Source organism: Anoplopoma fimbria, chromosome 18, assembly GCF_027596085.1.
Source record: "Anoplopoma fimbria isolate UVic2021 breed Golden Eagle Sablefish chromosome 18, Afim_UVic_2022, whole genome shotgun sequence".
Lineage (NCBI taxonomy): Eukaryota > Metazoa > Chordata > Actinopteri > Perciformes > Anoplopomatidae > Anoplopoma > Anoplopoma fimbria.
The window spans coordinates 22,135,358-22,160,461 of record NC_072466.1 but is presented as its reverse complement, the minus strand read 5'-3'; positions in this window follow the sequence as shown (position 1 = coordinate 22,160,461).

Genomic DNA, 25,104 nt, shown 5'->3' with positions numbered 1-25,104 from the left:
CGCTAACTTAATCTTTTCCACTAAGAAAAATCCAAAGGTATTGTTTGACACAACTAATAGAATTGTTTCACCGTCTGTCTCTACAATACCATGCTTTTCTAATGATGACTGTAACAAGTTTCTTACATTTTTTATTGCTTAGGTAATGGCAATTAGGTCCAGTATTCAGCCCGGGACTTGCTCAAGAAACTCTTGCTCCCCTCATTCCCCTACTGTTCTGGAGTCTTTCCAGCCTATCAGCCAACAAGACTTGATGGGCTTAATTAAGAAAACCAAGCAATCATCTTGCCCTCTAGATGTTTTATCATCAACTCTAATAGTTGGCAGAACTATCTAGTTCTGCCAACTATTGGCCCTGCTGTAACAACAATTATTAATTTATCATTGTCTTCAGGAAGCGTCCCCTGCTATTTTAAGCATGCAACTATCCAGCCTATTTTAAAGAAAACAAACCTAGATCCATGTTTGCCCTTGAACTATAGGCCAATATCAAAACTCCCCTTTCTTTCTAAAATCTTAGAAAAGGTCGTGGCAAACCAACTTACTGCTGCACTGGAGAGGCATAACATGCAAGTTCCAGTCAGGGGTTCGGAAACAGCACTCTACTGAAACTGCTCTCCTGAGGGTTTCAAATGACTTGTTGATGTGTTCTGATGCAGGTGATCGTTCTGTCTTAATACTTCTCGACCTCAGCTCTGCATTCGACACTGTAGACCATAACATCCTCATTGAGAGGCTACGTGATTGGTAGGCATATCTGGCATAGCATTGGACTGGTTTTCATCTTACCTCACTGACAGAAGCTTAACCATCTCTGCTGGAGAGTTTGTGTCAGATACCACAAAATTGTCATGTGGTGTACCGCAGGGCTCAGTCCTATTTATAGGGGACCCTCTCATCAAGAACACAGAACCTTTGAAGCTATCCCTAATCCCTTTTTCAGGAAGCCCTTAATATTCACCCCTGTGAGAAATATAAGACTCAGAATTTACACATACATTATCCTATCAACCAAGTTGCTTTGAAAATATCCAAACAACCTCACAGAGAGTAAATCATTAATGCTCAAACAAACACAACCTAATTGGGGACCATGAGCCAGAAGAATATTTCAGAAATAAGTCACCTTAGCTGAGTCACCTTTACCGGCCTATTTTCAAGGCAACACAGGGACATTCAGTTAGTTCAGGAATCACAGCTCCCTGCTGCAGATTCAGAAAGCAGGACAGTGGATATTAATGGGCAACCCAGCTGTCTGGGAACAGAGGAAAAACAACCTAAATCTGTACCAGCAGACATCCGCTGGGGGGGGGTAGTCTAGACACTGCTGCACCGAAGCACATCTCAAGCACTGCCTCTGGTCACCGTCCTTCGGAGGACCTTTCACCTTCAGCTTATACATACGTTTGCGTGATGGGCAGCTGTGGTCGAGTCCCACATGTTCATCGTGGCCTCAAGATAAGCCAGACAAATGTTGAATTGGACACTGATGTGATGCGATGGTTTATTGATACTTCTCTTTTTGTTCCACGACATGTAGAAAGGTCAAAGTGTACGGTAGGAGCTCTCTGTGATGCCTGAGGACAATTCAGTATCACGGCTCCTGCTGAGCAAGGTCCATCACTTCAAGGACAGCTGCTCTGCTGAGCTGCCAATCAGCCACTGGCCAGGTACACACGTGTTGGGCATGGCAATGGAAACTCGCTTGGAGTATTCCAATCCTTGTAATTTGGCGACCCACTCTACCCAGCTGCAGTCGGTTCGATTCCCAGGTTCTCCCATGTCCTTCAGCAAGCTATTGATGTGTGTGAATGGGTGAATGAAATTGTAAAGTGCTTATTTCTAAAAACACGTAAATTTGAGGTAAACTTGCACTGAAGAATATTACATTTAACAGAAAAAAAGCACATTTGTCAATGGGGTCTGCTGGCTGGCTTTGGAAACAAAATGGGAGATGTGCATTGCAATGTTAGCATAATCTTAATTACACAATTTGTAATTAATCAATTAATATGCTACGCTCTGACGTAGCATAAAATGACAGAGACTGCGTATGGTGGATGGTTGGAGAGGTGGATGGGTCAGACAAACACAGGACTTGCATCATGCAAAAAGCCTAAAATGCATAAAAATGACTCACGTAAATGTCCTGCTTTTTCTCACCTGTCCTGCGACATAGGGTTGGTGTAGGATAGTATCAGAATCTTGTGATCCAAACATGAAAATGGATCACTCTTCATAGATTATACAAAAACATTCATGTCAGTGATAGCATTAAGTAATAAAGTGATAAAGTGTTATTTTAGAGATGTCATTATGGACATGCACAACTGATTCTATCATAAGAAGACAGCGCATTTTTAATCAGGTTGAAAGATGATATGGATTGAATACTTACAGGTAAGTTTTTCCAATCAGAAGGAGCTATAAACATAAAGGCCTTCTTTACTTTTGACCTAGAGACTGCAGAAACAGAAAGAAAGAGCTCTACTATATTTGTTCCAATGCTAAAAGTGTGTTATTCAAAGCCAAAATGTCATGGCTTATCTTACATCAAAATGAAAGACTCCCCAGTCAATGTCTTGTTCGTTATTTAATATACATTTACACAATATTTAGTTTGATAATTTATGGGTTGTTTCATAATTTTGAGTTTAAGAATGACTGAAGAAACAGACAGTTGGTTCTGAATGTTCAAACCCCGTTTGAAGACGTATTTCTCCGTACTAGGTTCCTAGCTACCTCTTTGTCGGTGCACACCGCTGATGCCACACACAGCATTTCTCTAAAAGAGCTTCATAAATGCTTATATTATCAACGGGAGTGCCAATCTCTAGATGGGTGTCAACTTGAGGTCACTGCCACTCATTTGACCTTTGAACTCAATTCTGCCCTGTGCTGTTCCCCAGAGAATGGACTGGGCCTGTTGGAACCCTGTGTGTGTTTCTCCAGTCGATGAATTAACAGACAATCTCCCGTTCCTGTATTCACGACTCACTGCACCAGTGGATTTTAACTGAACACTACACCACTCACAGTGTCCAGATCCTCGGAGACCGTCAGCCAAGTCAGGAGAGATGATTTAGAGGGTTTGAAGATTGGACAGCTCACAACATCAATGGTACTCAACACAGCTACGGAGTGCTTTTCAATTTCACATCTGATAAATGTGAATTTAAAAGTGTATCAAAATTGCTTTAAATTAGCATGTTTATTTTTGACTTAGGCTACACTTTAGGAAACATATTCATAATGTCATCTCGTCTGAGTCAGGGTTTTTCTACATACAAAATGTATCATGCATAATATTTTTTAGTTCCTTAAGTTCCATTACATTGTGTTGCACCCACTAATAGATGCAATGAAATGTAAAGTGAAAAATAATGTAAAAGGCGAGATGTTTCAAAATATCCTGGGGCCATTTATTATTTACACCGTGTAATTAGCATATGACCCTCTGGTGTAAAGTTTAGGCGATGATTGTATTTTTCCGAAGTAATGTTGGGACTGGTTGTCACCGTATCAGATTTTTATCAAGGCCCAAATCATTCATTTTAAAGATATTTTGCAAGAGCTACAGAGAATCTTCTTTTAGGCAAATTAATTACAATCAAAATAAAAATTCTATGAGTCTTTAACCATAATAGTATTGTACATTATGCACAACATTCATTTATTTAACCATAATAGTATTATGCACAACATTCATTTATTTAACATTATGCACAACATTCATTTATTTATTTTTACCACAGTTATTGTCAGAACTAGGACATTGGGTAAACCCTTGTATCGAGAAAAAGAGAAAAAGGGGAAATTACATTGTTGGTTTGTAGAGAATAAACTCTTAAAGATTTATACAATTTAGTCAAAAATTGCTTCACAACCAAACTCACTTTAAACATGCATTAACCTTAACAAAAATAGCATTCACTTGAAGTACAGTTGATGAATTTAAGTCCAATAATGACTCTCCTTTTAGCTCTCTTTTGCTCTCTGTGTTTAAGAAACAGTAAAGTTGTGGGCTGTAAAAAAACAAAACCTGTTAAGTTGAGGTGAACTGCAGAGTTTGGTAACAAATGCCTGTGGATACGTCACGGAATTACAGGAAGTCATTTGATCCATTGTTCATATAAAAATATTAATTGGAACAGCTTTAAGGTGTGCCATCATTGATGTCATAAATGTCAAAGGCACTGTTCTTGTTTTTTTTTTACTTTTTAAGATGCATAGCAACTAGCATCCACACATTATAATATAAACATTTTCTTTGCTCAAAAATGTCAAGGAGGGAAAGATTGGAATAGATTTTGTTTTGGACAAAAACGTTTTTGGTGCTGACCCATTGTTTGTTGGCACCCAACTGAATGCAATATTGGCATTATATTTGAATGTCAGCATAGCCAGCCTCTAAGTGACCTCTCACTAAGTCACCCTGTTCACTGGCATGTCATCGACTTTTCCACTGCCCTTGCTCCCCTGTAACCCTTGGATGGTGCTATGCTCCGTTCAACAGTTGACCAAGCATGAAATGATTATTGGGATCCCAAACTGTGAGATCTGGTACTCTGCTGGGCTTCCGTGCTGGCAGGTCAGTTTGGTCACTGGCATAAATCGTGTGAAAGTGGATAGGGGTCTATTATCCAGATGCCATCTATTTTTAGACAGGGAGAAGAAGACAGATGGAGAAGAGATGAGAGAATCAGTCACACAGAAACACAGAGCGATCGGTACGGGGTGGAAGAAAGAATAATTGAGATTAAAAGAAAGAAAGGAAAGAACAAAGTGAATGAGAAAGAGGGGGGAGACATGTAGGGGGTTCAAAGGGTTAATGACCGTTTGCACAGCTCATTGGTCAGGAAGAACAACCTGGGCAACCTTGGCACAGCCCTGGAAAAGCTATCCATATATCTGGTACTTTACAAGCCGCATTAGCGCCCTAATCCCGCTGTATTACCTGCCTGCCGTTGGTCCTGGCCGCCCGCATCATCAGCCCGAGACAGATGCCTTCATCTATACTGCCAGCAGCTGTCAGCAACTAAAATGGCTGCCCTCATTCATGAGCGAGGACAGTCTCATAAAAGAGTCATACCGTACACCTAATCCCTAAAGTAAGAGTCGTATATTTGACAGGATTATTATATATTATGATTTATCTGATATATAACTTTGCACTCGTCACTTTAGAAAATTGGGCAACTCCGGCAAAGAAGCATTTCAGGACAAGCTGCGTGAGCCTCCTGAAGTCTTGCAAAAAATAATACCATTTTGGAAGACTAATGCTACGTTCACACCGAATCCGAACCAAACTTCCCTTAAGGTTAGGCTACACGCAGAGTCAATGCAAAGAGATTAATGGAGGCAAAGTTACCTGCGCCGTTAGCCCATCAGTGTGGAGATTCTCCTGGTGAATCAGAAATGGAGTAAATTACTGTGGGCAACCAGAGCTCTACAATAGTAGCTTTTCCTTTATATTTAAAGGAAAAGCTATTTTTTTTTATGTACAGACACCATGTTAATAAATGTATGTGGATAAAACATAGACTGTCTGTTGTGAAAACAATAACGCCTTTGCCATATCTTTGCCTAGATGATGTCATTTTGAGTGTTGACGGAGCAACTAAAATGTTAGCACAGCCTTGCACCGATGGATCCAAACTCAGAAACAAGCATTTATACGTTTTTTTGCTTGTCATCTTGCAGACATGCAGATAAATCCTGAATTCAGACTTTTTTACAAATACGCATCATTATGTATCTATTTAGGCATCAATTCGATCCGTTTATTGCATCTTATTCACAGCAAAAATCTGTTTATTTTTATGTGTCCTTGGGCAAGACACTTAACCCCAAATTGCTCCCGCACCGGATAATCTCAGCCAATGTGTGACTTGCTATATACTGTGAGTGCAGCTCGTGAAAAGGCCTCCAGATGATCTTATGAACCCAGACACAATATTTGCAAAATGTCACAGTTGTGAAGACTGTTATGTGATTGTGATATATATCCAGAGGATTTTGTGTCTGATGTTGTCCCCCAAAAACTTGGAGGCATACGTGAATAGTTGTTCACACTCTACAACAATATGTTGTGGACACTGATAAGACCCAGGATGAAAAATAAAAGAATGCTCTAAGTAACGTGTTACATAACAAGTTACCAAATTACCAGTTACTAAACACTCCATCTGTTCACTGGTTAAGTTTCCATTACAGTTTTTGCCCACTCCTTAAAAAGTTAAATTACAGTCCACTTCCTCGCATTGAATTTGACCTTCATATAATGAGCTTTCCTCTCATGCAACACAGAGCCACGCCATCAGTCAGCTCTCGCTTAGCCAAGCTGTCTGGCACACCATCAGGTGCTATTGCAGAGCAGGTGCTGCTGTCTCAGAGCTGTGATTGTGTTTTCAACAGGGTATTTCCTCAAGGCTCCCCTCCCTATTTTTTGTCTCTCTCTCTGTCTCTGGATGTCTCATTGCATGCCTGATAAAAACAGAAATGCCGTCCTTTTAATACATTCTACACAGCTTAGAATAGTATTAAGTGATTTACCTCGTAGTTAAATATTGCCATATACATAAGTTAACTTATTTTAAACCACAATCTCTTGTTTCCTAAACCTAACCAAGTAAATCTAAAAACTAAACTTAACCTACGTTGGAAGTTTATTTTAAGTTATGCTAAGAAGGTCCCTACAGCGTCATAGTTTAAAACTTAGGGCCACTAATCAAGCATGGGTAGTTGACAAGTTGTGAAAGAGAATGTGTTGAATAGCATCACTTTCTAACATTTACAGTGACTGATGTAACAATGAAAAAAATAAATCTTCAAAAAGAAGAATTCGGTGGGTGTTTCCAATGTTTTTTTGGCGGCTACTATTCCTTTAAAGTATTCAAATACTTTAAATAGTAGAATAGTTTGGAAAAAAATTCCTATATTGGTCTTTTAGCAGTAAGCTTAGCTTAGCATAAACACAATAAACAAGTGGAAACAACAAGGCTGGCTCTGTCCAAAGTGAAGACTCCAGAAAGCTGAGCTAACCAGCTGCTGGCGATAGCTCCGCGTAAACTGGACATAGAGTATTGATCTTCTCATCTAATTCTCTGCAATAAATGAAATAGGACAATTTCCTTCACTGGCAATCTACTATATACATACATACTACAGTGTTTTTGTAAATGGACTGTGTAAGTATTTGCATGTTTTCCTGGGGGTCACTACCGGCCAAAAGCTTCACTTTCATTTTTATGATGCACTACTACCGCAGTTTTGGCATATAATCATTTCATTGTGCTTTCTTTATTTTCTCCTTGTATCCACATAATTGTCAATACCAATAAGGAATAGCTGTTTTTATATCAATCACAATGGTTCAGCACACCTGCCATATCAAAGCCATTAAGCAGTTGAAGTTAATGTTTGCTAGAGAAATGATTGTTCCTAGTATTTCTCCCTCTGTATCCTTCAAACTGTATTTGTACTCCCAGCCAAGTTGTGTTTAGAGACGTGTTTGGTGATTACAATTGGACTGCAGACGTAATGTAGCATAAAGAGGCTCCTTCCCGCCTCCGTTTTGCCAGGGGCCATTTGTTAGGTTGCCTCACGCACCAACTGTTTCTGGCATTAATAAAACATTCTGCCATGTCAGCCTCTGCTTCTCATGGTTTCTCCTGAAAAAGTCACTGGTACGATAGAGAAAACCGTTTAGGTTTGAAAAATAAACGTAGGTCCAGAAAGTTTTTGTCGTGCTGTTGATTCACAACAAATTTTTAGATTGAAGTTAGCAAATTCAAAGAGTTCCATTGGAAATGTGTAGTTCTTTAAGCCAGGATTGGAAAGACAGAACCAACAGTCCTTTGGTCCAGAGATAAAGCAGAATATTTCATCTTGTGCAGCGTGTAGCCGGAGGAAATGGGTTGCATTATAATGTTCTGAGTCAAGGTACAGAATACTTTATATGGAGCTGCCTTCTCCATTTCTGTGCAGTTTCTTATGTTTTCATTCACTGCCCCCCGCTCAGAGTAGGCTGCTGCAGGGACGATGTTTGGGCCCACATGGCACCGGATGTGTTCAGCTCTGGGAATCCCTTTGTGGCAGGCCTTTCTCATATCGTTGCAATGCCTGATATAATGTGGCTTTAATCCATTATAATTTCAGACACACTCTGAGAGTGTTGAGTTGTGAGTCCTCATTAGCGGTAATAATATCCAGCTGGCCCCTCTCGATGACTACCAATGAGCTGGAGGGCTATTGACGAGGAAGAAAGGTGCTGCTGCTTTTGACTCTGTGCCAGACATCAGAGAGGGGGAAGTATGTTGGATGTGAGAAAAAGAATACAGGCCTGAATGCAGCTGAATTAAAATAAGGGCCAAGTGTGGAATATGTAACTATGAAGAGACAATAGTCAACTTTAAGCGACCTTTTCTAATGTCGGCTAAAAAGAGTTGCAAATTAAGAGCTTTTTCATTCACTGGTTTGGAGAGAATGAAGTTGACAGCATAGTTTGGTCAGAAGTTGACGCTAGAGGCTTGAGGTTTGGGTTAGCGTTCTGGACCAACACAGGTGGAAACAGACTCAGGGGTTTCTCTAATATATTTAATTAAAACAAGTCTAATACAGACAAGCTACAAAGTGGGGAAAAAACAAAAAGCACAGGTGGCGACAGCAGGAAGCAGTCTGGCACGACGGATGAAAGGCGTCTGGAGAGCAGTGGGAAACAAAAACTCAGGTAGGGAACGAGGCACACGCTGGAAAAACAAACGAGAACAAAAAGGTTGGTTACAAAAGTGTAGAGTATTACAAAAAGCCAAGGAACTAGAACAAAAAATACAAGACTTCACGACAGAGCGACATTAACAGAACCACTACTGAACAAGACGAATTATCTGGCACAGGAGTGGAGTCATGACCGAGCTTATATGGAGAAGGTGATTATGGATGACTGACGCCAGGTTTTTTTAATTTTTAATTTTGTCCTTTACATACAGCTTTTCTAATGTGATACTTGAAAAATGTGCATATAATTATGTGAATGTAAACACAGCTATTTATTCCTTCCTAGAATTACTGTCTAGCATTTCGCCTCATAAATGTGGGTGTGGCTTAATCAAAATGTGTTCAAATGTCCAGCAACCTGAGTGATCAGTGCTGTCATCTGAGGCAACAGAACTACTTGTTTGGGTTTCAGAAAAAGATTTTGGTTTTGATATTGGTTGGGGCTAAAATACTTGGAAGTATGGAAGTTACATGACGGAAAGGTCACCATGTGACAAATGTGTAGCAAATGGGACACAAACAGGGGCCTCCCAGACCCCCCCCTCCACCCTGACCTCATCACTACTTTGTCGCTCTTTATACTTCACCGATCGCTGCCATATACTACTCTCTACTATATATGATCTTTATAATTAGACTGACAAAATCTCTGCAACCTTGTCCATCTCTCTTAAATGATGACGTCTGTCAGAGTCGCAGTCAGTGTTGACTCATCCGTAATGAATATTCATGCTTCACAGTTGTCTTTGTTTTTGTGCTGACAAAGGCATTTCCAGTAGGGTCTCTGGCGATGTCAAGGTTGTTGGCATTGTGCTGGCCAGATGTACAGACGCATACACTGAATCTGTTAGTGGTACTCGCTCCTTTGGCACCAGAGCATGAGAGAATGGACAACAAGACATGCATGGGAGCATTCCTGAGCATACTGAAAGAACAGACATGTCACTACTGGATATAATAAAAATAAAAACAATCTTTTTGAGACACAGTATGTGGGTTAGAATTAAAACAATGAATGGATTAATTTATGAACTAGACAACTAACAATATGCTTTATAATAGCAGCAATAATGTCTATTGAACATTATTGCTAAATTATGCCATCTGCTAAATATATTCACAACGCAGTACCTAAACACTCTATATAGATAACATCTAAGCTAAATCAGGCTCATTTTATCACTGAGGATTCCAATTCACGTCTGGGCAACTATCACAGGTATGAACAGGATAACCCTACCAATGTTGTTTCCATTTATCTTGATACATCCATGGTCAGGATCCCTTGGCAACACTTAGGTTGAGTAAACAAAACCTCTCGGTTTAGCAAAAGGTTGTGGTTTGGGGTAGGTTACGTTTATTAGGTTACTTCAGTGTCATAGCCAATGAAAGTTAAGTAATTTACGTAATGTACTTGCATAGCTTAAAATAACTCAAAATGTTGACTTTTGGTTTCACAGAAGACACAAACAGCGGTCTCCTTGGTGAAAGTCCTTTGTTTGCTTGACCCAACCATCCACGCCAACCAAAGTGGACTTTGTAGCTCTTTATACTTTGTCCCTTGCTGTGAGTTGCAAATGTCGCTAATGGGCTCACAGTCTCAAGTAATTTTAATTACAATCTAATGTTTATCAGGACAATATATAAAGTTTTTTTAGTTGCTACGAAGAGTGGAAATACAACTTTTTCAAAACAAAATCAAAACCTTGCAGCAAGTTTGCAACTTGTATTTGAATATTTGAATGAGCATTTTCAAATGTTACCAAAACATTATGCAAATCCTAATTTCTTCAACTGAGACCATTGTCATCATTTTGGACCATGGTCTACTGAATAAACACAATATTTTAACATGCAAAAATGGGTCCCACTCACAAGAAGTGAGAGAGATACATGCGGTGGAAAATACTGTGAGGGAGTTGTGGCTAAGCAAACACATTTTCAAGAGCCAAACCAATTTATTGTAATGGGCATCATAGTTCCTAAAGCAGCTGTTATATAAGGCCAAGTTTGGGGAAAATGTGAATATTGAATCAATGCACCAGACCACCGGAATAATTCATTTTGATGTAACGATGCAATAAAAAACATGTCATATTGGGTTTTAATAATTAAATATGGGAGAAGCATCATAGCACTTGTTATATAAGGGGCAGATAGATAACTATTGCCAAACAGTGTGGAAACATGATTTCCTAATGCCTCATTTAATGGAAAAGCAGGCTTGAAAGGTTAATAAATTGTTGATTAAATCTGATTAGCTCATGTTTCCATTCTAAAGGTTGAATAAATTTAGCACAAGCCTTTGAAACGCTGTCTGACATGGGTGCATTTCAGTGGATCTGTTTCCCGACCGTCGAAACGTCTCACATCTCACATCTATGAAGAAAAAGTGCCTTTCAGGATATGATTTGCGGCTGCCAGGCTGATGTTTTGTAGTTAGCTACAGATGGTAATATTTCATACTTTTATCTAGTCCACTCTGTCAGATCCACTCATGCAGCCTTCCTCATGCAAACAACTTTAATGAAAGAAAAAAGTAAATCTGTGGGAGAGAAAGGTCTCTTCGATTTAAGTTAAATCAAATCGAAGGTTTTACTGAAGAACCAAAGTATGTGTTGATGCCATGATGAATGATGAAAGTTATTCAAATTCGTCTTGATTAAGAAATTCACTTTTACACTGCACCAACTAATGCTTAACATAAAATCAGGTACTACCCTTTATCCTGTACTGTACAAGGACACACCAATGATTATAACAGATTTTCCCAGAAAATGCTCTGCTATTAATTAGAGCTATGTTTCTAGTCCTAACTATTATTTGTATTGTAATGATACAGTTGATTGGAGATATTTAGTCCACTCACGGTTAATGTTGCTTTGTTGTTACTGCTCTAAAATATTCACATGGACATGATGCACATTCATATTAATCTCTGCCACATGATTTCTAGTGAAGATAAACTGAGCCATTCCTCCCATATTTTATTCAACAAATGATCCATAATGTGGCTTTTCAAATTCATTTCATCATCATTAAAAAACACTAATAACACTTCAAGCACTCAAAAATGGTTGTATGCAGATGGGACGTCAGGTGTGTTTTCCAGGACGTTTCGGGAATGCAAATGAAGACAGTGGGACACAATTTCTCATTCAGCCAGACACTAACACACAGCCTCTGAGGAAGGCAGGAAAACTCAGCATCGCATCCGAGTTACAAACCAATCGATCGTCTGTGTCCTCAGCGGTTCCTCCTCTCAGGAGTCAGGGGACAGACATCAGCCGGGGGGGGGGGGGGGACCCTGTAAGTGTCAATAAGCTTGGCTATCTGACACATGATAACAAGAACAAGGGCAGAAAACATGAACGAGTATCTGTGGGCAAGATAGACGGAGAGAAACAGTCAGAGAGGTTTAAACTTTAGCTCAGACCTCCAATGAACTGGGGCCAGACTAACAGACCAACTAACTGTGTGCACAAAATGATCTGAAAATGCAGCCGGACCAATTTTGGTTCAGTCAAATGACTCCGTCTCTATCAACCCTTCCCCCATCACCCCATTTTCTACCATTCACTGTCTTTCCCTCCCATTTACCCTCTAAGAGACTGCACTGCCGCTAAATAAATGCTCCTCTGATGACATAAAAGAGCGGCTTCATCTGCCGGAGTGAAGTGCACATTCTGCACACAAGGCTTAATCGCCGCTCTGGGTAAGACATTCATTATTCATACAGAGGGATTCATGTGAGGACCATGTGACGTAGCAGGACTTTTGCAGCAACCTGGTCGGTGAAAGATTTCACAGATTCGAGGCATGGTTTTGCACTGAATCGGAAAATCCTGTTGTAAACACGATTATACAGCATGCAATTTACTGTTTAATTTAGTCCTAGTAAACACAAACATGGGTATTATTGTAAACATGGCTTTAGTCTTTGCGTTTTAGCCAAACAGTGTTTTAAATCACTGAAAACTGAGCTTTTTAGAACTCTGGCAAAGATTTTCAAAAAGTCATTTTTCAGTGTAGATGGGGAAAAAATAGTTTTGGGCTTATAACTTCTGACTGTACACCAATATCGCCAAGATCTCTTTTAATCTTGAAAGGCCTAAATATTGCATCTTATCTCAAGAAATCTTACTAAGCATATTTTTACTTGTTTATTTGTTTTTTTACATATTTTTGAAGTCGCCTTTTCTTAGTTTTAGTTAAGTCTTAGCTTTTCATTTTTATTTATTTGCCACTTATGTCAATGTATGACTAAGCATGACTATCTGGCTTTTTCCTCTTGAAAAACGACAGGAAGATAAAAAGTTGAAGTATAAGTACGACTAAATGTGAGCTGCAATCGCCAGGAATCACTGAGCAAAAAGCCTCGCCCTGCAGCTCCATGAGTAGGTGATGATGGCTTTTCTATTGCTATTTGATCTACCTGTGATTGAGCGGAGTGCACCATTAAGATTGGGGATTTCGGCTGATTTATTCCCCAATAGCCAGTGTCCTTGAAAACATCTGTCAGCGCTGCCAGGGATGGATCGGCTCCCAGAAAATAAATAAATAAATTACAAAAAACAAGCTGCAGAGTGATGAGGTTCACGTTGATTTCTGGGGGAACTACAGTGGCTGAAAGGTGAAGAGGAGTTGTGACTTGTAGCTGGATGTTTGCCAGTTGAAATCTATGTGTTGAAGAAGTGAATGAAAGCGTCCCTGTCCTGTTGTGTACAATTAAAGGAGCCCTGGAGCACTGCAGTTAAACCCCAAGTGCTCAAATGGACCCACTCAATGGCAAAAAAGAAGCAGATAGTGTCACCTGGACCAAAAGCTCACTGTTACTACTGCTCTGCCGAAGAAAAAAAATGTCAGTTTAAATGTATGCTGATGCAGATAAAGATCGTAGTAAACTGTATCTCATGTCCATTTTATGAATATGAATAAGAATATCCTGAAAAAATATCAATCCAAATCTTACAAAGTCTATTTTTTATGATTTTGAATAAAAATACCTATCTCTAGGAGGAACCAAAATATGGTGTTTTGCATTGAGTGAGAATAAAATGAAAATTTATAGGAACAAGATTTCTTCTTGCAGGATAAGGATTCCTTGTTTGGCTGCCTGGTGATGCTGTTACTGGAGGTGTTACTGGAGGGTTGACTGTCCACCATTTTGCTCAACAGTAAACCTACAGCACCTTCTGATTCATGCCAGAATTCCATCGGATGTGTGTTGGGGCTATCGGCATATATGGGGTCACATTTTAAGTCTGGTTGCATACCCTGCTGAAAAAAATGTGTATGGCTCGCCAGCTGCACAAGAGGTAATCTGAAAGTATGTCTTTTTTTGCACAATGTCCACACACAACGCCCTATAAGAGTTTACATCAACGCTACTGGCACTGATGGCTGCATAGCGTTGCTTTAAACTAAATGCTAAAATCAGCATTCAACTTGACGATTTTAGCCAACATCTCATGGACACTGAACGCAAAGAAATTCATGACATACTAAATTAAATTTGACCTGGACCCAAGTGCAAAGCTCCTGTGATTTCTGTCTTCCCAAATCTCTAAATATTACTCTTTGTTCAATTCACCACCAAACAATAAAATCTTAATGGACAGGCAAACATTAGAGAAATTGGCCACCAACAAAAGGCACTAAACTTTTAATAAATAAGTAAATAAAAATGGCGCCGCGCGAGTGGCTGCCTCTTACAGCAGCTCCTGCTCACCTGTGAGCTTTTTCCTTTAAATTGTGTTTTTTTTGTTACTTCTGTTACTTTTTTTTTTACTTATTTAATTTTGTAAACATTTTGCACTATGGCAGTGAAACTCGTAGACTTTCACGTGGTCTACCTGCAGTTTTTTGCACTTTCCACCTCCGTGCCCGGAGTTTCAGCCCGCAGCCATGGCCCCCTTTGTTTACAGCAGGGGTCAGCTGTTAGCGCTCCGGGACACGGCGCTGCTGCTGCCGGAGGAGAGACCCGAGGTTCCCCGTGAGCTGAGGAGGAGGAGACGGGGATGCCGTGCTGGGGCAGAACGTCGCGCCAGGAGCAGACGTTTCAAACCCGTCCTCCCCTCCATCATCATGGGAAACGTACGGTCTCTCCCCAACAAGATGGACGAGCTATCAGCACTGACTCGCCATCAGAGGGAATACCGGGAGTGTAGCGTCATGGTGTTCACGGAGACATGGCTCACGGAGATGACTCCGGACACCAACGCTGCACTGGACGGGTTCCGCATCATCCGGGCAGACAGGACAGCGGAGAGCGGTAAGAGGAAGGGAGGAGGTCTGGCAGTGTTTGTGAATGATAGATGGTGTAACTCTGGACACATCACTGTTAAGGAGCAGACCTGTACAGAGGACATTGAGCTGTTGGCCGTTAGCATGAGGCCGGTATATTTACCGAGGGAATTCTCGCACGTTATCACAATAGCTGCGTATATTCCCCCCTCTGCTAACGGAGAAGCGGCCTGTGACGTCATACACTCGGCGACAAGCAGGCTGCTGACACAAAGCAGGCTGCTGACACAACATCCCAATGCCCTCCTCCTCCTCTCTGGTGACTTTAACCATGCCCCTCCGTCCTCCACTCTGCCCACCTTCACCCAGTACATCACCTGCCCCACCAGAGACAACAGAACCCTGGACCTACTGTATGCCAACACCAAGGAGGCATACAGCTCATCACCCCTCCCTCCCCTGGGAAGATCTGACCACAACCTGGTGCACCTCCGGCCTGTGTACAAACCTCTTGTGCACAGGCAGCCAGCTGTGACCCGCACAGTCAAAAGATGGTCCGATGAAGCCGAGGAGGCTCTTAAGGACTGTTTGACTCGACTGTGTGGGAAGTGTTCAGTGATGCCCATGGGGAGGACATCGAGGGTCTCACAACACAATAACGGATTACATAAACTTTTGTGTGGAGAACACCGTACCCACCAGGACTGTACGGTGTTTTTCCAACAGCAAACCCTGGATCAATCCTGAGATAAAGACCCTCCTCAAGGAGAAGAAGAGGGTCTTTAGATCAGGAAACAAGGAGGAGCTGAGGACTGTGCAGAGGGAGCTGAGGAGGAAGATAAGGGAGGGGAAGAATATCTACAGGACAAAGATGGAGGACCAGCTGCAGCAGAACAACATCAGCGGAGTCTGGAAGAGCCTCAAGGCCATGTCTGGCCACAAGGGGCCCAACCAACAGCCTGTGGGGGACCAACAGTGGGTGAATGATCTGAACTCATTCTTTAACAGATTTGATCAGCCACCCACCCCTCCCCCCACCCAGACCTCCCTGCCGCTGCAGCCCCCACCGTCTGCACCCCCTGTGGATTACCCCCCTCTTCTTCCTCCTCCTCCACCCCCTTTTCCACAACACTCGGCTCCCCTCCACACTCCTCAAACACTGCACACCTCCAACACCCCACCCCCACCCCCACTCCAACAACCTACAGCACACAGCCCCCTTCCCCCAACTTGTCCCTCTCAATTAATCAGGTGAGAAAAGAACTGAGGAAGATAAAGGTGAGAAAAGCCACGGGTCCGGACGGCATCAGCTCAAGGCTCCTCAGATCCTGCGCAGACCAGCTGTGCAGGATTGTGGAGCACATCTTCAACTTGAGCTTGAAGCTGGGGAGGGTACCACAGCTATGGAAGACGTCCTGCGTGGTACCAGTCCCAAAGACCCCGGGGCCAAGGACTTCAGCAGCTTCAGGCCGGTGGCTCTAACATCCCACCTGATGAAGACCCTGGAGCGGCTGGTCCTTGTGCACCTCCGCCCCCTGGTGATCTCATCTTTGGACCCTCTTCAGTTCGCCTATCAACCTGGCATCGGGGTGGATGACGCTGTCATCTACCTGCTACAAAGATGCCTTTCTCACCTGGAAAAGGCTGGAAGCACTGTGAGAGTCATGTTCTTCGACTTCTCCAGTGCCTTCAACACCATCCAGCCTTTGCTTCTGAGGGACAAGCTGGAGCAGACCGGGGTGGACCACCACCTCACTGCATGGATACTGGACTACCTCACCAACCGTCCACAGTATGTGAGGATAGGGGAGTGTGAGTCAGATCGGGTGTCCTGCAGCACGGGGGCCCCACAAGGAACCGTTCTGGCTCCATTCCTCTTCTCCATCTACACATCAGACTTCAAACATAACTCTGATACCTGCCACCTGCAAAAGTTCTCTGACGACTCTGCAATCGTCGGCCTCATCTCCGCAGGCGATGAGAGGGAATACAGAGAACTGAACCAGGACTTCATAGGATGGTGCCGGCGGAACCGCCTCCAGATCAACTCTGGTAAAACCAAAGAGCTGGTGGTGGACTTCCGCCGGGGAAAACACTGTCCTCCGGAACCAGTGAACATCCAGGGACAGGACATTGAGATTGTGAAATCTTATAAGTACCTGGGTGTTCACTTGAACAATAAACTGGACTGGACTAATCACACTAACGCACTGTATAAAAAGGGTCAGAGCAGACTCTATCTGCTGAGGAGACTGAGGTCTTTTGGAGTGCAGGGAGCACTCCTGAAGACCTTTTTCAACTCCGTGGTGGCATCAGCCATCTTTTATGCAGTGGTCTGCTGGAGCAGCAGCATCTCAGCAGCTGACAAGAAGAGACTGAACAAGCTTGTCAGGAAGGCCAGCAGTGTGCTGGGGTGTCCACTGGATACGGTGGAGGTGGTGGGAGACAGGAGGGTGATGGCCAAGCTATCATCCCTGATGAACAATACCTCCCACCCCATGCAGGACACTCTGGCAGCTCTGTGCAGCTCCTTCAGCCACCGGCTGCTTCACCCCCGGTGTGTGAAGGAGAGGTACCGCAGGTCCTTCCTTCCTGCTGCTGTCAGGCTGCACAACCAGCTCTGCTCCCAGCAGACCACATGACCACATGACAATAATGACAATAATAACCTGTGCAATACACTACACCGTGCAATAATAGTTAAGAAAGTTAAAAATAGTTAAAATAGTTGTTGTTTTTTTTCTCTGTCTGTAAATATAATATTTCAGTTATTGTTGTTTTTTTTTTTTTTCTACTGTTTTTTTATTGCTTATTTATAATACTTGTTTTATTTTATTTTTATTTTTATTTCTTTATTTTTTATTCTTAGCTTGTCTTATGAATATATTTACCATAATCAATTGCAACGCATCCAATTATTGTTGAGATATTTCAATTTGAAGGCCAACCTGCTGGAGGTTCTTTTGTGGATACCCAAAGTCATTAGGAAATATTTTCTGGGAACCAAGAATGTTTTTACTCAATGACCTGCTGTTGGTGCTACTCAGAGGATCACCAAAGTCATTAGTTCATCCTCTGGGGAACATGAACTCTTGCCATGTCATAGCAATCCATCTTATATATATCCATCTTATATCTTATAGGATATTTTCTTTCTTGAACATAGTGGTGAACTGACCGACATTGCATTCCTCTAGGTACCATGGCTTAAAATATCCTCTTTGTGATAACAATTCATTTTAGAAGACTTGATTCAGTCATTCATTTATTCCAATTCAGGCAGAATGTCTTGGCGAGAATTAGAGAAATTTGGTGACCTTCAAGATAGTAAGCTTTTCTTGCCACCTCTGTCTGAATTAGCTACTATGTCGGCATCACATGTTGTCGACTGTGCAGCTTTTTGAAAATAGCTGAACAGCCACCCGCCACGAAAGCAGCAATTTTGGGATATTTTCCCAGCTTCTGTGTCATAATCAATTACCAGGGATGTGAATGCTTGTCACGCACAGTCAGATTGCTGCTGACACATTGAAAGCTTATCTATCAGCCCCAACGACAATTTTATCACATCTTTGCACCTTCCCAATTACTCCTTTCAGGAACGGCTCCCTCTCTGTGATCACAAGGTGATCAGAAAACACACGTCATTTAAACTCAATGTTTTCACACTGGCCACTTTTCACTCCATTTTCCCAAATTCAGCAGAAGCTAACTTATATTCAATCAATGTTGTTCATTTCATGCCTCAGCATTTCTACAATAGACTGTGTATGTAGTTGTCATGACGTCACCCATTAGTTTGTGAACTGCTGATTTGAAGCCTCATGTTTGGATATTGGCCATTGCCATCTTGGATTTTTGCAACCAGTGAACAGAAGTGACCATATTTGGACGGTGGAGGAGTGACAAAGAGTATACTATATGTTTTATATGTTTCTGGAAGTGTAGCGACCTGTCAATCACAAGGTAGCCACGCCCTGAAGCATACCCTTCTTTATTCTCTTTTACTCTATATGGGACCATAAATGAACATCATGTTGTATTGAAGAAGATTTGAAACAATAAATTCATGTTTACTTCTCTCTTGATTTATTACCTCAGTAAACATTGTAGAGTAATTTTTCATAGACTTCTATACAATCAGACTTATTTTTGCAACCAGAGGAGTTGCCCCCTGATGGCCAGTAGAGAGAATGAAGGTTTAAGGAACCTCAGCACTGGCTTCACTTTTCAGACCCAGAGATTGCCCCTTGGTACCGAGCCCATTAATAAACTATGACCTGGACGCTGGCCCCAACCATCTGGATCCCACTCAGGATGCTGACACTAGCCCTTTACTAACACGTTTGGAGAAATGTTGTGTTTGTGTTAAGGTGTCTACACGTGTATCGTGTCCTGGTGTCCTCTGAAGAAAAAACCCATCTATTTCAGGTTGTGATCAGCTGAGTGCAGCGCTAATAATCCTCCTGGTTATTACTGATCTGTTTGACTCTCTTTTTTTTCTTTCTCCTTTTCTCTTTGCCTTTCTTTTATTTTGTTTCTCTCCCTCTCCACTCTCCCCTTTTTGCCAATTATGAAAATATAAACCAAAAGCTCACTCTGACTCGCCTCCTACTCAATTCTTCCCTCTCCAGGCGGCTGAAAAGCCCATATGCTCAACACGATCTTGTATCCACTTTAGCTTTCCAAGCTGTATGTTCCTACTGAGGGATGGGAAATGGAGGGACACAGATTTCACTTAAGATATTCTGTAAATCTGTTGATTTACATAAACAGGTGTAGATAGAAGGAATTGCCTTTGTCAGCAGCAACATACTTTATTGAATGGAATCCTGTTGAATGCTATTTTACTACACAGCTGAATACAGACAAAGCAAACACACACTGAATATACAGATTTTTTTTGTATATTTTGTTACGTTTAGGCGACAAAACTTGGATAGGTTTAAGTTCAAAATACGTACGTTTGTTGAGTAGTATATGACATATTTATGGAGCCTATTAGCGTGGTTATATTCTAGTTACGTGTAAGAAAACGCATTCATTCACTCACAAACGTAGTTACGTATGTAACTTAATCTAACTAAATATGTTGACCTTTGGTTTCACATGGTACGAGAACAGTGCTCCTTGGTCAAAGTCCTGTGTTTGTTTGACCAATCCATCCACCCCAACTTCCTCCCAATGGGGACTACGTGTCCAGATGCCTTTGCAGGGGTCCAAACAGCTGTTTCTGCGGCCCTCGGAGTCGGCTCACTACCCTCAGAACAGAAGTGGTTCCGTCGGTGAAGCAAAGGAATGCCGGTGCAGGGCTCGCATGACAACTTTGTACATTTCTCATGAAGAGGCAGAGATCATTCAGAAGGCAACATAATTGCTGCAATCTGTGTGTTACAGCACTAATAAGCATACTGAGCAGCACCATCATTGTACCTCATGTTCAGGAAATGGTTGCAGGTTTGTAATGGGAAAGCACACCGTTTCATCATATGAAACAGAAGATTTTAGAGAAATGTGCAAAATTATCTAAGTGCCGCCTTCTTTTAGATCTTAAAAATTGATTAAAAATAGCTGCAAAAAAATGCAAGATTCCGTAGCCCCATTTCTGAATTATTATGAAATGTCATTTGTTCTCAACCTAGTATTTCCACCATTTCTTCCCTTCATTTTCATGCATACCCAGGCGCTATATACTTAACATTGCTGGTGAAGAGCCTCATTTGTGAAATTAGACATGATTGGCTCCCCATCCAGTCTTTTCATCAAAGCAGCCCTCCCTCAAATTGGTCAAATTTCCTCTCCACTCCGCATAAAAAGTTTCTGACATTTTCCACATCTGCGCGCCGTGTGGCTTTGCAATCAAGCCCGCCTCATCTGCACCGGGCAAAACGGGTAACGGGTAAAAACAACAACAACAACAACAACAACAACAACAAACTGAACTGAGAGGGAGCAGACACACGGTGAGGGAGACATCTAGTCTCATACCTAGCATTTGAAAAAGCTCTGGCAAAATTATTGCCGACACTTAAGCAGAGCTCATCTGGGAATGTTATTTGATTTCACAGCTTATGTCAGAATGCAGGGAAATAGAAGAGGCTCTGGAATTCAATGATATTTTGTTTGTATGCCAATTTTCGGAATTGATTTCTGGAAAAGTTATAAATTGTTTAACAAAAAGGCAAAGTAACAAAATAAAATTGGAAATACTGTGTAAAATAAACATTAAGCAAAATAGCGTTTATTTTCTTCTACATCAAACATATCTGCTATCTAAATCACCTGTCTTTTGCTCTGTATCGCCAAACAATTAGAAATGTTACAAGATGGGAATATGGCATTTATGTTTGTTTCATGTATTAAATGTTTAATAACATTTTGTGAGTCTTTTGGGGAATTTCCAGCTTCTCCACTCTATTATTCATATGCTTCTTTTCAATTTATGGATGGAAACTTTTCCAGCTAGACAGCAGCCAGAGACACAGCACAAGAACAACAACCCACATTAGTTCTGTAGCTAGTGTCTGCTTCTTATCTACAAAGATACCGTTAGCACGTTGCAGCTTGTTAAACAAGCTAACAAACAAATAGTTATATATGTAGCTAATTAGCAGCTGTAGCTAAATACCTGACTCCATCTCTAGCTGATATGTGAGGCTGTTCTTTGCCCAGCATTGCTTTAACCCTTGTGCCACACTTGGGATGTTTTGATTCAAATTTGTCAAGCATTTTAGTCAATCCATACTTAATGCATATGGCATAAATTGGAAAGGGTCTGTTTTTTGTTTTTTTCAAATATTGATAGTTCAACCTCAGCTACTATAATATACTATTGGGCGGCTGTGGCACACGAGGTAGAGCGCTTGTCCCGTAACCACACGGTTGGTGGTTCAAACCCCTCTACAGTCAACATGCCGAGGTGTCCTTGAGCAAGACACCTAACCCCAAGTTGCTCCCCGGGCGCTTCTTAGCAGCACTGGTCAAATGCAGAGAATTGTAATTTCCCCATTGTGGGACTAATAAAGGCTTAATTATAATAACTCAATAATACACTGCGTAGCCTAAATACAGCATACACACATTCATTGTATTAATACTTATCTATATACATTTCATAATTATAATTAATATTAATATTATATTAGGCTTTGAGTCCAGAGCCCACGCTTCCTAAATTTAGTTTTTTCCACCAGATTGAGCCATTTTCTCAAGGATGGGTAAAATACACGCAATGTTCCTGGTTGATGCAATGGATTCAAATCCATGTTGTTGCCAATCATTGATATATCCCAGATGTAAAAAAAATAAATCCCACTAGCACTAGTATGTAGAAAATAATTACATGTTTTTTTGTTGCTTTTTTTTTCATTAAAAACAACAGTGGCTTTATGTAAACAAACTTTGATATTTATGTTATGTTGAAAAGATTTAAGTCAGTGAAAAGGGAAAAATTATATTGATATTATAAAATCTTACACACACAAAAAAGAAAATGTATGAAAATCAATGTTCCCAGTTTGTGAAAGAAAAAACCTCTCCACCCTAGTATTTGGTATCCATAAAATAACCATTATTACATGCTGGTGGACATGCATTTTCAACATCTTAGTTTGGGATGTAAGAATGTTCAAATATGCCAAGCATCTCTAAAAACTAAAAGTGCAACTGAGACCAGTGTTTTGCACAAACTGTTTCCCAGTCACACAACACATTGGGTGCAGGACTTCAGACTCAACTGGCCATAAAAACTGCAGTGCCAGCAGAAAGGTTGTATGTGTGCCTCAGGCAGAAATAACTTGGCCGGGCAGTTCATCCTTCACCTGATAGTTAGGACAAAATGTCTGTCCTTCCTCCAAATCTACACCTAGAATGTCCCTCTGTGAAGGTCTGGTGATGGAGACCTCTCAGGTGAGTTGAACTCTGGGTAAAAAGCATTTAACAAATGTTTGCACGACATAAGTCTTTCCACTGTGTATGACTGGGATGTGATATTGCTGCCTTTCTATCTAATCAGCAATAAATGCAATGGTTATGAATGGGGCCCTCTCTCTTAAATGTTTCCCTTACACTGTCAATATCTTAAAGGTAGTCAGTAAACCAATGGGGGATGTCACATTAACTGCGTTTCACTTTTACAGTCTTTGGTTGAGGACACACTGGAGAGCTGGTTCTGATGAAACCGGAGGTGTATCACATCAATCAAGAAACTGAAATGACAGTTGACAACTGCAGACTAACAAACAGATGTTTCAATTTGACAGGGCCAAGACTATTGCCTCATAGATGTCATGGGCAAATTTGTATTGGTTGTTTAGTGAGAAAATGTGAATTTTGTCAGTGTGCTGATTGAATTGGAGGCAGAAAAAAAAGAATATAACAAATGATGAACATTATCTTCCTGATTGAGCTAAACTAAGCATAATTTGATTGACTTAAAGTTTGATTGAGTTTTCTTAAAAGACTTTGCGTGGGTTGAGAGTCCGGTGAAAACCTCTGAACCCGTTAGTTTTAGTTTGACATGTTTTTTGGGAAGGGGTTTGAAATATATACATATTCTAAATGTGGCACCCAATTCAGTTGATTCATATATTTGCATATTTTAAGATGTTTGATGCAGATTTTTTTTCTTTGGTTTCCTTTTTGCTCTTTGTCTTCCCAAAGGAATGATATAAGGGATGAGGGGTGTTTGCACTTTCATTCTATTTTGTGTAATTTAGTTGAGATTAATGTTTACAGGAGATTATGTATGGTTATTGTGAAGGAAAGGCTTCAGTGCAAACTTAATGATGCTTGACAGATTACATTTTTTACTTGATTTCTGACCTCATTGTAAACATTGTGAGCATTACGTTTTGGTTGTATCGCTAGTTCAAGTCTTCTTCAATACAGCATGATGTTCATTTGGTAAATAAGATAATTCTTTATTAGTCTCACAGCGGGGAAATTTGCAGGATTACAGCAGCAGAGGGGATAGTGCAAACAAGAGACATAAGTAAAAACAAGATCAAAACAAGTATAATGTACAAGTAAAAAAAATATTGTTAATATTGCACATATTTATATTGGACAGTGGATATATGTATTTATATTGTCCGTTTGCTTTTTGTTATGTGTGATATACTGGGAGCAGAGTTGGTTGTGCAAATGATGGTCCATTTAGAGTCAAATAGACCACAAAGTGGAGACGTATACGGTGTCTTTACTTCAATCCACCGCTTTCCAAATATGGTAACTTCTGTTCATTGGCTGCAAAAAAAACAAATAAACATGGCGAGGGGCCATAATCCAAGTTGGCAACGGCCGAAATCGACAAACTCAAGGGCTTCAAAACAGCAGTCCACAAACCCATCCGTCACAATGACTGCGTGCACTTCTACAATACAGTCTATGATTTAAACCTGTAACTGCTTGATCAAATCCAGCTTGACAGGGTTTCACATATATACCTAATTCAATTAGCTTATTTAGTTGTGAACATCGTGTTTCAATTATCTGCTGTTGCAATTACCTACAACGCAACAAACAGATTTTCCACAAAATCCGTCATTGAATTATTTTCCTTATAATTATGGCACCCGAGCGTTGGAACCTCATACAGAACTAACAGGAAAAGGTTTGAACCAAGAGAGATGAGTGCCGTAGAGTAGAGAAAATGGAGCATAAGAGGTAAATGGCCACAAACATGTCATAAAGAGTGAAAGAGATGGAGTGGAAAAAAGATGGCAGGAGGGCCACAGATGTGCCACAGAAAGAGGAAAAGTAATTTGCATTCACAGAAAGAAACCTGGAAGAGCGAGAGAGAGAAAGACCATCTCTGATGTATTTTTGCATTCACTATCCGTGAATACTGTGTTCTGTCGGCCGTGACAGATTCAAAAGCTTAATCACAGCTGCAGTAAGTCAGCTAGTAGTTTCTCCCCCATCATCACGGGCTGCCATTCAAATGTACAAAAGAGATTACAGAAAAAGACGGCAGCATGATGCATGATAAAAGAAACTTGGTTGATGTTTGGAAAAAAAGACTTTGCTTTTTCTTTAGTTTTATTTCACAGGTTGGCATCGCTTGTTGCATTACTTGCA